This window comes from Phacochoerus africanus, chromosome 2 (assembly GCF_016906955.1).
Source record: "Phacochoerus africanus isolate WHEZ1 chromosome 2, ROS_Pafr_v1, whole genome shotgun sequence".
In the NCBI taxonomy this organism is placed as follows: Eukaryota; Metazoa; Chordata; class Mammalia; order Artiodactyla; family Suidae; genus Phacochoerus; species Phacochoerus africanus.
In genome coordinates this window covers 233,689,412-233,704,305 of record NC_062545.1, presented here as the reverse complement: position 1 = coordinate 233,704,305, position 14,894 = coordinate 233,689,412, and positions in this window count along the sequence as shown.

The following is a 14,894-nucleotide window of genomic DNA, read 5'->3' as shown; positions in this document are numbered from 1 at the left end:
TGTATCCTTATGGGCAAAGAGATATGGTTTTGACTATTTACACATTGCACTGAAACACTGAAGTTATTTTAGCTACAGAAAAATAAGTCAACTTGAGTACTATCCATAACTCCTTAATGATAGTATGTAATATTTCCAAGTTTGTTGATTGTATCTTTATCATCTCCAAATAACAGAACTTGAATCAGAATACTTCATTTGTTGTTAAGTGAATGGGTAAGAATTCCCCGGTCAAATGCAATGATACCTAGTTACAATAACTATATCTTATATCCATAATAGAAAATGTTTTCTCATTAACTTCAAATTAGTTCTACTGGTTATGTTTTTCTATCAATGGCCTAGACTATTTTCCCTCTTCTGTCCACTGAAAGAAATGTATTTCAAAAAAGCAGATCACCATAAAACTCCATTGGAGTAGAGCACATATAGTGGGTATTCAATGAATGCTTGCTGATCTGTGAAGAGCACTGTATTAGTATGCAAACTCAGTATAGTAAAAGTGATCTGCACCCTACAATAGAGTGAACAAATTCATTTTTAAGTCTCTGTTTGTGATGAGCAAGTGATTCCATGTGGATTTTTATTAAGCTAACCACTTCCCAATGTACTTTTTCCTGATGGAAGTTATAAAAGAAGGTCCTACATGGAACTAGCCCACGGTTTATTAAAGTCATATTATATGTAGTGGATGAACAAAAACATAGTTGTCTCTACTTAGAAACCCTGCCCACCCAAAAAGTAAGGCCAATTTATATATGTTAAAGGCTTATTTGAAAATATCTCACTAAACGACATCATACATGGTGACTTTACAGCAAAAAAAAAAAAAAAAAAAAAAACTGTAAATCTTAACTGGTATTAAAAAAGTTTTGTTTGGGTTTGGGTTATGATTTTGATCCAAGCAACAGCTCAGAAAACTGAAATAGTCAGGTGTACATTTTAGATACACCTCACTTGCATCATCCTCCGCCAGGGTGGAAATTGGCTGAGTTCCTTCAGGGTAAACAGAAATAAGACAATGCAACTTCAGCGCCTACCCAACTCCCAATTGAGATAAAAGGCACTCAAGTCCTGTCAAGAGAGACAGGATAACAATATCACCTGCAACAAAGGAAACTCTCAAGAAAGAGAAATGAAATAAGCCACATGTTCTAAAGTAACCCACGTGCAGCAAAATTATGGCCCTGCTATATTTATACACATGGGTACAGTTTTCATACACTATTATGGTCTCATATTATATATCTTTAAATCATCGAGCAAAAGTTTCTGCCTCCGCCTAATGCTGGCTCTAATTTAGGATGAACAACTACTCTCATAAAGAAAAACTGCTGCTGCTGCTGTTTATTAGGCTGCAGAAAGGTCTCACTGACTAATGTCCCAGGATTAAATGAATGTGGAATAATAAGAGCTGATTTATTTGTGCTCTGCTAGGATAAAGCTGCCACTGATTTTACAAGAAACTATTCATCTGAGGCCCACTATAGCTAGTAAATTGTGGCTGTTGCTGAAATTAGTCTCCAGGCCTTCGTGTAATCTACAGTGTGAAGTAGCAGTGTGGTAATAAAGCCATTGTGGGCACTTGGTTTATTTAAAAGGTCCCCCTTTTCTCCACATCTTCAGGGATTCTAAAAGTCAACCTTCTGAGATCACTTCTGGAAATTCACCTGTCCCTTGCCCACAAACTGCATTTCTAGCTGTGGAATTTAAAGCTGAAATTAAAAGTATATAGCCCCCAATAAATAAATACCAGAGCAGTCATTTTTCTCACCTCAGATTTTTCTTTCTGGCCCAGCATCCAAGGACAGCATTTTTCAGGCTCTGGGCATGTACATGGTGGCAAGCAGAATGTGGCAGTCCCAGGACAAAAGGCATAGCATGTGTGTGGATCTTCTGCATGCTAAAACTATCTCCTTGGTAATTTACTGACAGCATTCTATGTGCGGATTTGATCTAGGCACCTCTTTTAAATGAAAAACATTAAAACAAACCAATGGAAAATTCCAGTTAATAGGAATCAGCAAGAAGAAGGGCACTTGCTAAAGGTATGAAAATTTGAATGAGACAGAGAATTTTGGAGAAAGTAGGAATCACCTCTATCCCCTCTAGAATAAAAGCTTCTCAGAAATAAAAATCAGATTTTTAGACTGTGTTTTCTAATTAATTCTGGCTTACTGTAGTTATTCAATAGTTGAACTGAAAAACAAACAAACAGTATATTTAGAGCCAATCAAGATAAGCGATTGTTCCTCTGAAGTTTCCTCCATGTTATAATTAACGGTGCTATCAGAAATCATTTTCAAGTTGCTCTTCATTTTATCTAGCCTTGCTCATCAGATTGTTTCTGGAAGAACAATGATCTGTATGCTTTATCATCAAGACGAAAATAATAATAAAAGCAGCAACAATAATAATAGCTAACGCAAATAGTACCTACCCAGTGCCTAGCACTGCTTTAAGCACATTTTTTTCTCTATTTTTAAATTGTTATTTCCCCAATACAATTTTTTTTCTACTGTACAGCATGGTGACTCAGTTACACATACATGTACACGTTCTATTTTCACACATTATCATGCTCCATCATAAGTGACTAGACATAGTTCCCAGTGCTACACAGCAGGATCTCATTGCTAATCCATTCCAAAGGCAATACTCTGCATCTATTAACCCCAAGATCCCCTTCCACCCCACTCCCTCCCCCTCCCCCCTGGAAACCCCAAGTCTGCTCTCCAAGTCCATGATTTTCTTTTCTGTGGAAAGATTCATTTGTGCCCTATATGAGATTTCAGATATAAGTGGTATCATATGGTATTTGTCTTTCTCTTTCTGACTTACTTCACTCAGGATGAGAGTCTCTAGTTCCATCCATGTTGCTGCAAATGGCATGATGTCATTCTTTTTTATGGCTGAGTAGTATTCCATTGTGTATATATACCACATCTTCCTAATCCAATCATCTGTCGATGGACATTTGGGTTGTTTCCATGTCTTGGCTATTGTTAATAGTGCTGCAATGAACATGTGGGTGCGTATGTCTTTTTTAAGGAAAGTCTTATCTGGATATATGCCCAAGAGTGGGACTGTGGGGTCATATGGAAGTTCTATGTATATATTTCTAAGGTATCTCCAAACTGTTCTCCATAGTGGTTGTACCAGCTTACATTCTCACCAACAGTGCAGGAAGGTTCCCTTTTCTCTGCACCCCCCCAACATTTGTCATTTGTGGACTTATTAATGATGGCCATTCTGACTGGTGTAAGGTGGTATCTCGTGATAGTTTTGATTGGCATTTCTCTAATAATCGGGGATGTTGAGCATTTATTCATGTGCTTGTTGGCCATCTGTACATATTCCTTGGAAAAATGTCTATTTAGGTCTTTTGCCCATTTTTCAATTTTAAACGCTTTTATAATCCTCTCCCATTGGTCGTTCATAACAGCCTTTGGGGAAAGGCCATTGTTATTCCATCTTAAAAATGAGATCAGAGCACAAAAGTTAGGAAATGGGTCAAAGGTTTCTCAGTTTGTAAATGGCAGAAACAGGACTTAAACTTAGAGGGCCTTGGCTCTGTGCTCCTAACTGCTAGGCAACAGAAAAAGATGTGGAAAATATAGGTATGTGTAGCCTGTAGGATTTCTGAAGACTTAGTTATTCTGACAGGGGTCAGGGAATATAATCAACTTTATTAAATGTCGCTAGAATACAGAACAGCGTTTAACACTCACTCTATCAAAGCAAGGACCAATAAACCTAATTTTGTTTCCCCCTCATTCAATTTCTCTGGATGCAAAAATGCAGCTTATTTTCTCTCTATACTTTCTTTTTCCCAAGGACTCCTTGGTGAGAAATTGGATTTTTGCCCATCTTGGTTTCCCTGCCATCTCTTCTTCCCCAAATTGCTTACATGGTACCATGATCCAGCACCTCGTAGTACGAAAATTTTTTGTATTACAAAACAAGCCCTGGCCCAGTCACACACTGAATGGTTTGCCTGAACTAAAAGAGGAGGTTGGAAAAAGTCTACATCCCCGTAAGTATTACATCTTGACTTAAGTCATCATGTTTCAGGAAGGACGTGTAAGCCAGTATCTACTCTGGCTACAGAGTTTTCCCTTCTTAGCTAGACTAGAAGAGTCATAGGCCTCACTGTGCTTTTCTCCAAGGCACAGAATAAATTTATCTTTACCCTTCATGGGTGAGATCATCTATTAATTTTATGGCGGTTCACTCTGGTGAGTGTTAAATGCTATGATTTTGTTATCAGCTTTGGAAGGATGGGATCAGGGGAGCAAGTGGAATCCACTTAGTAGCTGCTAAGAAATTTGGCCTGGGATTTGCTTGTAGCTATTATAGGTGCAAAGTGTTTTCTATGCTCTGTGACATGAGTTCAGACTTCTGCAGACAACACTTCTCACTCACCACAGAATTTGTCTCTTGGCATCAGCTACTATGAGCCATCTAGAAGTTAGTAGTTTTGTGTCTATTGTTGTTTTCCTTTTTCTCATCAATTTTATCTTTACTTATTCAGACAAAGTTGTATTTCTCAGACATGTTTTTCCTACCACTTCTCCTTCATTTAGGAATCACAAAATGAACATTGTATTCTTAGATAAGAGCAACTGCCTAGGTCCTTGCTACCCCAAATGCCCTTATGCCAGAAGCACTGGCATCAACTGGGATTTTTTAGGAATATACAATCTAAGGTCCCATCTTAAATGTATTAAGTCAGAAGGTGCATTTTTAACAATATCTCCCAGTGATTCACATGCCCACTAGAATTTGAGAGGCACATGTGGAGGTAATGTGAGGTTTTAAGTCCCTGATATGAGAGTAAGAAAGCCAGAGCTTTAGACAAGCAGTAACATCAGTCCTGTTATAATGTTGCTTGTTGATTTAGAAATATTCAGATTTCCAAATGTCACAGGCAGCACAGAAAGAGCAGACCACTTTCAGAAATTTTATTAACACAGTTTCAGGAGGTCTTCCACAGAAGAAGTGAAAGGAAAGAAATGGAGTAGTATGCTATATCCTTTATAATCTAAGGACACCAAATTCATACTCCCTAAAGTTATTTTTAAAAATCAGAGGAAAAAGTTTAAAGGAGAAAGACAACCCCTTGATTTTCCTCCTTGCATCACTGCAGATGTGTAGCATGTGGGCATCTGTGAAATCTCCATCCATTCTAGTGAGGAGAAGGGTCATGCACTTCAACCACACACCAAAATGCCCTTTACGATTTTAAGAGTTTCCAGAGAAACTGCTACTTCACCAAGACAAAACCCTATGAACATGCTCCTCCCTCTTTCTTTTGAAAGGGCCACATGAACAACCACCTGGATTTCCCTTGGTAGTTTATTTCTGCTGGTTCTTCATTTTTATTGCCATTTGACCATCTTTCTTAAAGATGAGTTAGTAGACCTCTCCTAGGTTTCTCACTTAGCAATTTCAGTCATTTACACAAACCCTCCCTAAGACATTGTGCAGGAAAAAAATATTATTAAAGAAAGTCATAAGACTTCCATAGAGTCAAAACTGGGGAAAGAACAATGAGCAATTTCTTTAAGGTTGGTGTTTCAGTCAATGTATGAGTCATATAATACTGGAGTATAAAAGTTCATCTTGAAGCCTCCAAGCCAGAAAAATATACTAGATAAACAAACCTATAATTCAGGATTTTCATAACCCCTCTTGAAAACTAATCCATAGTTTAGCTTAAGATATAATCCTAGTATAATCAATATTCAGTTTATTCAAAAAAGTTTTACTGAGTGCTACACACACAAATGGCTTAATACTTATTACATTCTTAATAAAAACCATAGAGGTTAAGGTACAATCTTCACAGTAAAATAGAATCACCCTTTCATCCTAACCCTTCTAACTTACCACCTCCCTGACTAAGAGTTGGTTATGAGAAGTTTTCTCTGCCAGTAAGATTGGGACTGGGATTCGGTCAGCTAAATAAAAGAAAACTTTGATCAAAAGGGTAAATATATTTTGAAATTATATCTTAACAAATTCTTGTCATGGCTCAGCAGGTTAAGAACCCAACTAGTATCCATGAGGATTCAGGTTTATCCCTGGCCTCACTCAATGGGTTAAGAATCTGGCGTTGCCAAGAGCTGTGGTATAGGTCACAGACATAGCTTAGATTCCATGTTGCTGTGGCTATAGATTTGACCCCTAGCCCAGGAACTTACATGTGCTGCAGGTACAGCCCTAAAAAATTTTTTTGAAGAAATTATATCAAATGTTTTCTTCCATCTTATTTTAAATAGATAAATGTTAATTCAGTTTTCAGTCTTTATTGTAGAACATGGCTGCTTCTTGGAATAATAATCCACAGATTGGAGCTCATTGATTTTCCTGCATAAATCATATCCTCAATGCATCATGTACAATTTTCAATTCCTAAATTATATTAAAAAATTTAAAATATAACAACTGGTAAACAAGCTGAATGCAGGAAATATATACATTTTTATTTCTCTTCCAAAAATTTAATAAATTTTGCCTCCATCTAATATAATAATGATGTTTTTACCAATATGGAAACTCTCTGAGGTTTACAGCATAGTTTTCATAGAAATAATAATCATGTATTTTTCATGCTAATAATTCATCATTCTGCATAACATTTCATTGAATGACAATTGGTAACAATACCTCCTCCAGACATAATTAAAGGCACCCATGTTCTGGGCCCATGCTTTAGAAGTCTTCATTTTGATCCTGTTCCTGCCATGCTCCTCTCAGTGCAGCCAAGGCAATATACCTGTCCAGAGACCACATCTTCTTTCCCAAGCCATCTTCTAGATACAGACCCTGGAAATTCCCTGGCCAAATAGCATGAAGAGTTCAGGTATGAACAAAGTTTGGAAGTATGGCTCAAGTTGTTTATATACTATGTGAGACTCCTTATGGTGTGTGACGGATTTGAGATGGAATTGATGGAAGAAGGCTGCAGGGAAGCTGGCGAGAATGGGACCTCTTGTACCACCATGTTTTGGAACACCAAGATTTCGAGACCTGGAAGTCTGGCTGTATACTTCCAGATTATTATAAATATTTGTTTATCAAGTAAGGAGGCTAGCACATACTTTCTTTAAGAGGTTATTAGCTTAAGTTACACCTGCAAATGTTTAGACTGAGGGATATGGGCCTCCATTTGTATACTTGGGCATGACCCCACTGATGTTAGGGTCAGGTGTGATTATAAGAAGACATTTGCATAGTTTGGGAAACTCACACAGCTGACTCCTGCCAGGTTCACAACCCTGCTGGTGGGAGCAGTGGTAACCAGAGCATCCTTGTGGTCACAGATATTCAGAAGCTGTGGGCACCCACATGAGCTCTACAGATGGAATTGAGAGTCCATATTAATCTAGAAAGGAGGTTGAGTGGAAGTGGTTTAAAAGTTTCCACTGTACTTAACTTCACTAAGCCTCAGTCTTGGATCTGTGACATGAAGAAAATCATGCCATAGGCTTGTTGTGAGGAATAAGTAGATCAATCTATAGGGTGCTTAAAATGAGGGCCATGAACATCATACAAAATAATAGGCACACTTTTTCATGCTTTTTTTTGTTCGTCCACTAAATTTTTGTAGTTGTAATATTAATGGAAATATCAAATAATTATACACCAATTGATTTGTGCTTCTGAGGATCCTCCATTGCCCCATTTTAACAGATGAGGAAATTTAGGCACAGAGAGGGTAACTTGCACAAAGTACACAGAGCTGGTTAAATGGTGGAGCCAGAATTCAAGCTTAGGAGTTCTGGTTCCAGAGTCCACGTTCATTGGTGCATCCTTCCTCATGTCTTTTATCTCTCTCTTACTTGGATAAGGCTTTCTTTTTATTTTTTGTACCTCCTTGAAGTGGTATTGTACATTAGATTAGCCTATTAGAAAATCATGCTGGCTACAGCAAATGGATTAAGTATATGGTACAAGTGCTTCATAAACTTTCAAATATTACTGCACATATGGTGAAGATAAAGACATTTTCTGACCTCTACCTATACACTAACCTTCCCTGGGTCATACAGCTTATAAAAGATGACATTTCACTTCCAAGTCATTAGAATTTCAAGGAGATTTTCGGCCATTGTTTTTACATCCATCACTTATTTTATGTTTAAGTTATAGGTGTGTGTTTTCTTCTTTATTTCTGAATGAGCAATTCTTCACCATTGGAACTTTAGTTCATTTCAAACTAACTTTTTTACATTTATTATGGCAAATTCTCATTTACTTACTATACCTAAGGTTATCAAGGAGTTCACACAATACTCTGCTATTCCCAAATACAAGACCTTTGTGAATAACAAATACATAGATCAAATTCAATGATTCCAAGATATTATCTCATGTATATATCTCCTCAAAATAGGCCTGCATATTTTCACCTAAATGAAAGACAAGTGAGAAAATCAGTATGATTAAATTAATTTTCACTATGAATATCTAGCTCAGAGATTTCAAATTTGTGGTCCCTGAGTTAAAATAAGCATAGACAGCTAGCTAGCTAGCCCACAATATTTGAAACTTCTCACTAACATTTAATAATCAGTATATTTTACATAAAAAAATCCAGATTTCCAACTTCCCTTAAAAACTGGAAAATCTTTTCGCCCAACCCAGATTTGCACATGGCAATTATGAGCTGAAGTGGGGCAGTCAAATGAACTTTCCAGTTCTCCAACAGTCACCACCATTCCCTAGTGTCTTGCACCTTCTGGTTCAGTTATGCAATTATCAATAATTGAGCCCAGCATGCATGTGAATATAAAACTCATAATCCTGAAGCTTTGGTGAAATATAGATAAAAATAAAGTTCTATGTTTCAAGAAACTCTTTATCACCTTTAGATGTAGATGATACCAAGAATTTTTGATGATCAAATTACGTGAGTTGATGTAAATTCAATAATAAAACCTCCATGCCCTTTATTCTTTTAAAGTCACAAGGTTTTCTGCTAAATCGTAAGAAAGAAGTTATATTAATCTGCCAAGATTTATTATTTACCTTGATTGTTTTAATGCAACTCATTCCGGTGGAGTTCTTGGGCCCATTACTCTACTTTTCCAAATCTGTAAGTTAGGATGATATGTGATGATATTCAGAGTTGCCCAGAGCTACCTGAGTAAACATGTTCTTCCTTTACTTGATCCTAGTAATTTTGATGAGTTACTTCCATCATTATTTCAGCATTTGCAACGATTTTACACATGTGAACAAAACTTAGGAAAATCTGTTATGAAGGTAGCATGTCATAACTAAAGTTTATTTGCATTGTAAATTATTTATGTGACTAATAATCTGAACAAATAGGAGTTATGATTTTCTACTTAAAGATAGAGCAAGAGATAAAATTATAGTATTTTAGTCTATGATCACTAACTATATTCATCAATCAATTAAAATATATATTCTTAGAATCACTGAGTTGTACCCCAGATCTAAAATTATATCTTAGGTCACTTAACAGAACAATATCTTGGATGGGAATTCTCTGATAGGAATTTTAGACTGTGAAATGGACTTCTTTTATAAATATATGCTATTATACATGGTATCATATTTTGAGATATAAGGTACAATAACATGCTTGGGTATAAAAACAAAAAGAATAGAAAAGAGTAAGACAAAAATCCTACAAGAAAGCATTTTAATATTTTTATCCTCTAAACAGCCTTCTTTATTATTAAGAAACAATTAAAAACCCAGCATTCTGGTTTTCACTAAATTATTTAGAGTACTTATTACTAATACTGATTCTACTTGAAGACTGCTGAAACCCTGAGCAAAATATGCTACCAATAATATGCTTTTAGTCTCCAAAATGCCAAAACAAAGAATTCATTCAGTTCTGTGATTCAGTTGGTTTCATCTAAATAACTGTCAACAGAGCCCAGCCTGACCTTCTGTGGAGAGAACAAGGTGACTAGCTGAATTTTCCATCATTTTACCAAGGAAACAAACAAATGCTGTGGGGACACCTGGGGGGAGTGAGGTATGGATTATGTCTATTTTATCCATTAGGAAGTGAGTTTGGCAAGAAAGGTAGAAAAACAGCCCACTAATTTTTAACTCCATTTTAAGGCACTAACTAAACCATCAAATAACGATGTGGAAAGGTAAAAACCCCAGGTTCCCCCATAGAATACCTGCTGTCTCTCCATCTTGCCCCAGCTACAACTGATTTATCTCTTTGCTATGCAAACCTACCCACCCCACAGGGCATCAGCTCCTTAGAAAAAGTCCATCTGCCCCGAGAATGCCAGAGTCACATTTTCTAAAAATGCAGTCCTTCACTCTTGACTTATATTCAACTATGAAGTGGAACCAAATGAAGAAAATAGGGCTGTGCAAAGCCAATTGGGCTTATTTTCATACCTAAATATGCCTCCAGATTTCTTCTTATAACACACAAGGCCATTAAGCCCTGGGAGTCTTTTTACTGCATTTTTGAATGTTGATCACATAGAGCTTGGTTTTGTATTAGGTAAAACAACATGTCTGATGATATATGGTAGAACACTGGTTTGGAAGAACAAGTCCTATGTACAACCTGGAACTCAAAAACTCTTCTTTTCAGTGTTGTCTGATCAGTTTGGGAGGAAGAAAAGGCACACACAGACACACACAGTGTAAATACAATTGTATATCTCAATCAGCAAAGGATCTGTCTTCCCATGACTTCCAATATGAGAAGATGAAATGGTAAATAACAGATGAAATCAATGAAAGTATGATGCTAAAAAGACAGCTAAGCTTGGAAAGGGGGAAGTTATTAGGTATGGTGCAAGCTAAACTGCTATAATAAAGAGCACAACCCAAAATACAATAGCTTAAAAACAAAGAAGACTTATTCATTTCTCATGTAACAGTTCAGATATTGGCAGTCAGTTCAAGGTAGTGAGAGTCATCCTCAATATGTAGCTTCTACCCTTGGATCCAAAGTGACTGCTCCAGAAAGTTGTCACCTTTTCCAAACCATCAATATAGAAAAGAAAGTACAAGTTAAAACAGCTCCCTTATTAACAACATGACATTGGAAGAAGTTGAGCCCACATCCCATCAGCTAAACCTTAAAACATGCCCATCATACCTTGTTGCAAGAGAGACTGACAATATTTGGTAGTCAATAGTGTTAATTATATCCAAAAAGTAACTTTGTGGGAGAGGCCCTGCATCCATCAGCCTAGGAGGCTTCCATGTCTAGTTCTGCCAGGATAGGGTGGTGAGAATTCTATTATTAAAAGTAAGGGAAAATGGGTACTGGGAGAAAATTAACAATACCTGCTAAACCAATAAAGACTCATATTCCTTCAGCCCCTTCTTCAACTTGCCAAAGGCACACAGGTGTGTTAGCCTACTTTCAATAGCTAAGGGAAATAAAAATTCCAAGACAAAAAAAAATATCAATACAAAAATTCATAAAACAATCTGCTTTTTTCCTCAAGCATACAACAGATATTTTAAAGGCAACTTTTCCCTCTTTTATAGCATAGCTTTATAACCAGTCTAAATTCTACAATTATTCCAGAATAACTACCCACAACTGGATTTTACTTTGCCAGATAACATAAATGTCCCTCCTTGAAAATCTCAGATGGTTGTTCTCCCCATCTTCTCCTACTCTCTCTTCCTCTACAACTTTCCACATCCAGAAAGGTAAAATAGGGAGCACTGCCTTCTTATCACTGCCCAGAGTAAAGTCAAATAAAGCCTTCCTTATTGGTCCATCCTAAGGCAATATAAACTTTTCTCCTTATGTTCCACTTGGAAAAAATACAGAGAAAAAAAATCAGAAATATTAAAAATTCAACAAAACGGAAAAATGATTATATACTACAGTGAAGAGGCGAGAAAATGTATAGCAGCATTTTGATATGTAGAATAGACATTTCTATCAGAGCTTCTTGGGGGGCACTACTTGACAAATACCCTGGGTTCCTGTATCTGGAGCAAAAGTAAAGTTTACCCACTGGATCTTTAGTAACTGGCAGGGGCCACATGACCAGTTTCAGCCAGTGGGTTCTAAGCAGAAAGGACATGCATCTTTTCCAGGACAGATCATTTAACTGCAACTACAAATCTCTCCAGAGCTTTCCTTGCCATTGTCACGACTACCAGGTGGTGGTGGCCCTGTGGACCTAGATTCTGGATTAAAGATCATGTAGACTACGACCATGTCAGCAGGACAGCTGACCTAAGTGGACAAGAAGTATGGCAGAGATATAAACCTTTGCTCTTTAAGCAACTGAGATTTTGGGCTTACATGTTACCAAGAGAAACTTCACATTCCCTGACTGATGCAAGCCTTCCCTTACTTTTTGGAGTTAATATTTAATGATGACCCATTATACACCAGGCACTATGCTCATTTCATTTTTACTCACTGTCTCTGGTGCAGATGAGGGAACTGATGCAAAGCTCCACAGAAAATGGATGGCAGATTAAGATTTGAGCTCTGACTCCGTGTCTAGCGTGCACACCATTACCACCACAGCTTCATTTATTCAACCACTAAATCCTTTTTAATCAATCCCCCTTCAATTTAGTCTCCAGGAAAATCTACAGTTCCAAGTATTCCTGTGCATTAGAGACATTTCCTTCTCCAAATTGGCACACACTAGCAAAACCTAACCTTTTAAAATCACTCTCCTCAGAAAGCACAAAAAGAGTTCAAAAGTCAGAGTTAAAAGAACAATTTTCCTTTTAGTAATGTCTTTCCTCCCAGACAAGAACAACAAAGGCAGCAATCTGAATGATCAGCTCTCCTGGGCTCCTTATTAGCTGTCCACTGGCCATCCCCAGCACAGATTGGCCGCACGCTGCCACCGTCACTATAGAAGCACTCAGTTCCCCATTATGTGGCTGAGCAGGTGCCGGATGCAAGGCTGGACGGTGACCCAATTTACTGTGCTGCAACAACAGAACAGCACCGCAGCTGGAGAGGAGACATTTCAGCTCTGCTCTTTTCAAAGATATTTGTATAGATAAATGGAAGTTTATATGGGCACGAAGAGAATTGTCCTCCCGACGCACATGTGTAACTTCGATTCTGCCAGCAGTCATCATCATAATAACTGAAGTTTAGAGAAGGGTCTTTATCCAGAAGGATCCCAAAGAGCGTCACAAAAACTTTACAAATTACAGGCGAAAAGCCTCCTTTCAGATCCTCACGTAGAATCTCATGGCTAATATTCTGTTTTCCCGGTCCAAGGCCGCCAGATGTCAATGAGCGATTACCCACACAACAGGAGAATGAAATATTGGAGTGGGAACCTGCCGTGGGGTCAGGAAGAGGGGTATTTTGCCCCCAATACATACACTAAATGTGTCTCTGCCCACCTTGGGATTTGGAAATGATAGTTGCTTAACAGCCACCCGCAAGCAGGGCACACATGGCTCTACGTTAAGAGTCACAAACAACTTTGCTGCCCCCAGTGGAAAACTTCATGGGGATGTTAGGCATAAAGGATTGGAATTTAGCCTCTTTCCTCTTGCCAGATGTGCCAGAGGCTCACTCATTCCATTTTTAATAACGTGTACAAATTGAGTTGGAATAAAAACCAACAACTCAACTATGAAATAATCCCTAAAACAAAACAACTCTAGTAATAACTGAATGGGGGGAGGAGTATCTAGTTGTTGGGTTATGTTTTGGGTTTTGGTTTCCCACTACCCCAATAACTATGACTTAAGTTGAAGGAAATTTAAGTCTTCAAGTTAGATCTAGAGAATTAAGTTCCATCTTTCTGATGCATTTCTGAGAAATTCAGATTGAACTGGATCATGCCTTAACTTATGAGGAAGGCAATATATTATCCCCATTTTCCAGATGCAGAAACTGAGGCTCCTGCTCACACAGCTGATAAGTGGTAGGGTCAAAATTGAAACCAATGTCCTCGGACTCAAGCCCAAGATCTCACTGCCTTAATTGTTATGGGGAAAAGTATGTATCTTGATGTATACTAAGTATATGTTTTGAAAAGAGGTATACAACTGAAAGGATTTAAGGTGTGTTTTTTAAATCAAACAATCTCTGGAGGTCCAGCTATATTTCATCAGGTACATTAAGTAGTCATTATGGTTTTATTTCATATCATGGGGCCTCTCTGTGCTCAACCAACAAATAAGTAAGTATTTCTAAATATGAATGTAATCTGGGCTATGACTAAATTATGTCAGGAACTTACTGTCTTCTAAGGAAAGCTAAATTTATATTTTAAGCTTTGTATAAGAAAGTATAAAAACTAGAGAGTATATACTAGAGATTATATCATTAAAAACTAAATCAGGCAGGTAGTAATGAATATACTAATATTCTCAGCTATTTAGAGAATCAGCCTGGGAAGGGAAGGGTGGAATATACAACTTAACTGGACCTTGAAGAATGAATAAAGGGGGCAAAGTGATAGTTATCTAGAGCTATCATTGCTAGGCTGTGCTGGCTCTTGGGCCAATGTGCCTGCATACCTGTCTGGCTCTCATCTGCCTTCCTCCGCTGCCCTCACATAACCTCCTGCCTGCACCAAGGGCCAAAAAACATTAATGTGAGTAGAGGACAATCCTGGGAAGTGTGACAGTAACTAAATTCCTTTTCCTATAATGTCTAATTAAATGTAGTTAACTTTTCTTACCTAAAAGACAAAGACCCAAACATTTAAAGTGCCCTGAACTGACTTCTATTTTGAGACTGCTGCCTGAAGCTCCTTGCTGAAATGCTTTCCTACCCTTAGACAAGTTAGCACTGATACTAGGTGATAATCTTCTTCTGCTTTGAAACCCATAGGTCAGAAGTTTGAACAGGGGGAAGGCTTCCTAAGCAAAGCACCAATGGCACACATATATGTATGAATGTGGTGTGTGTG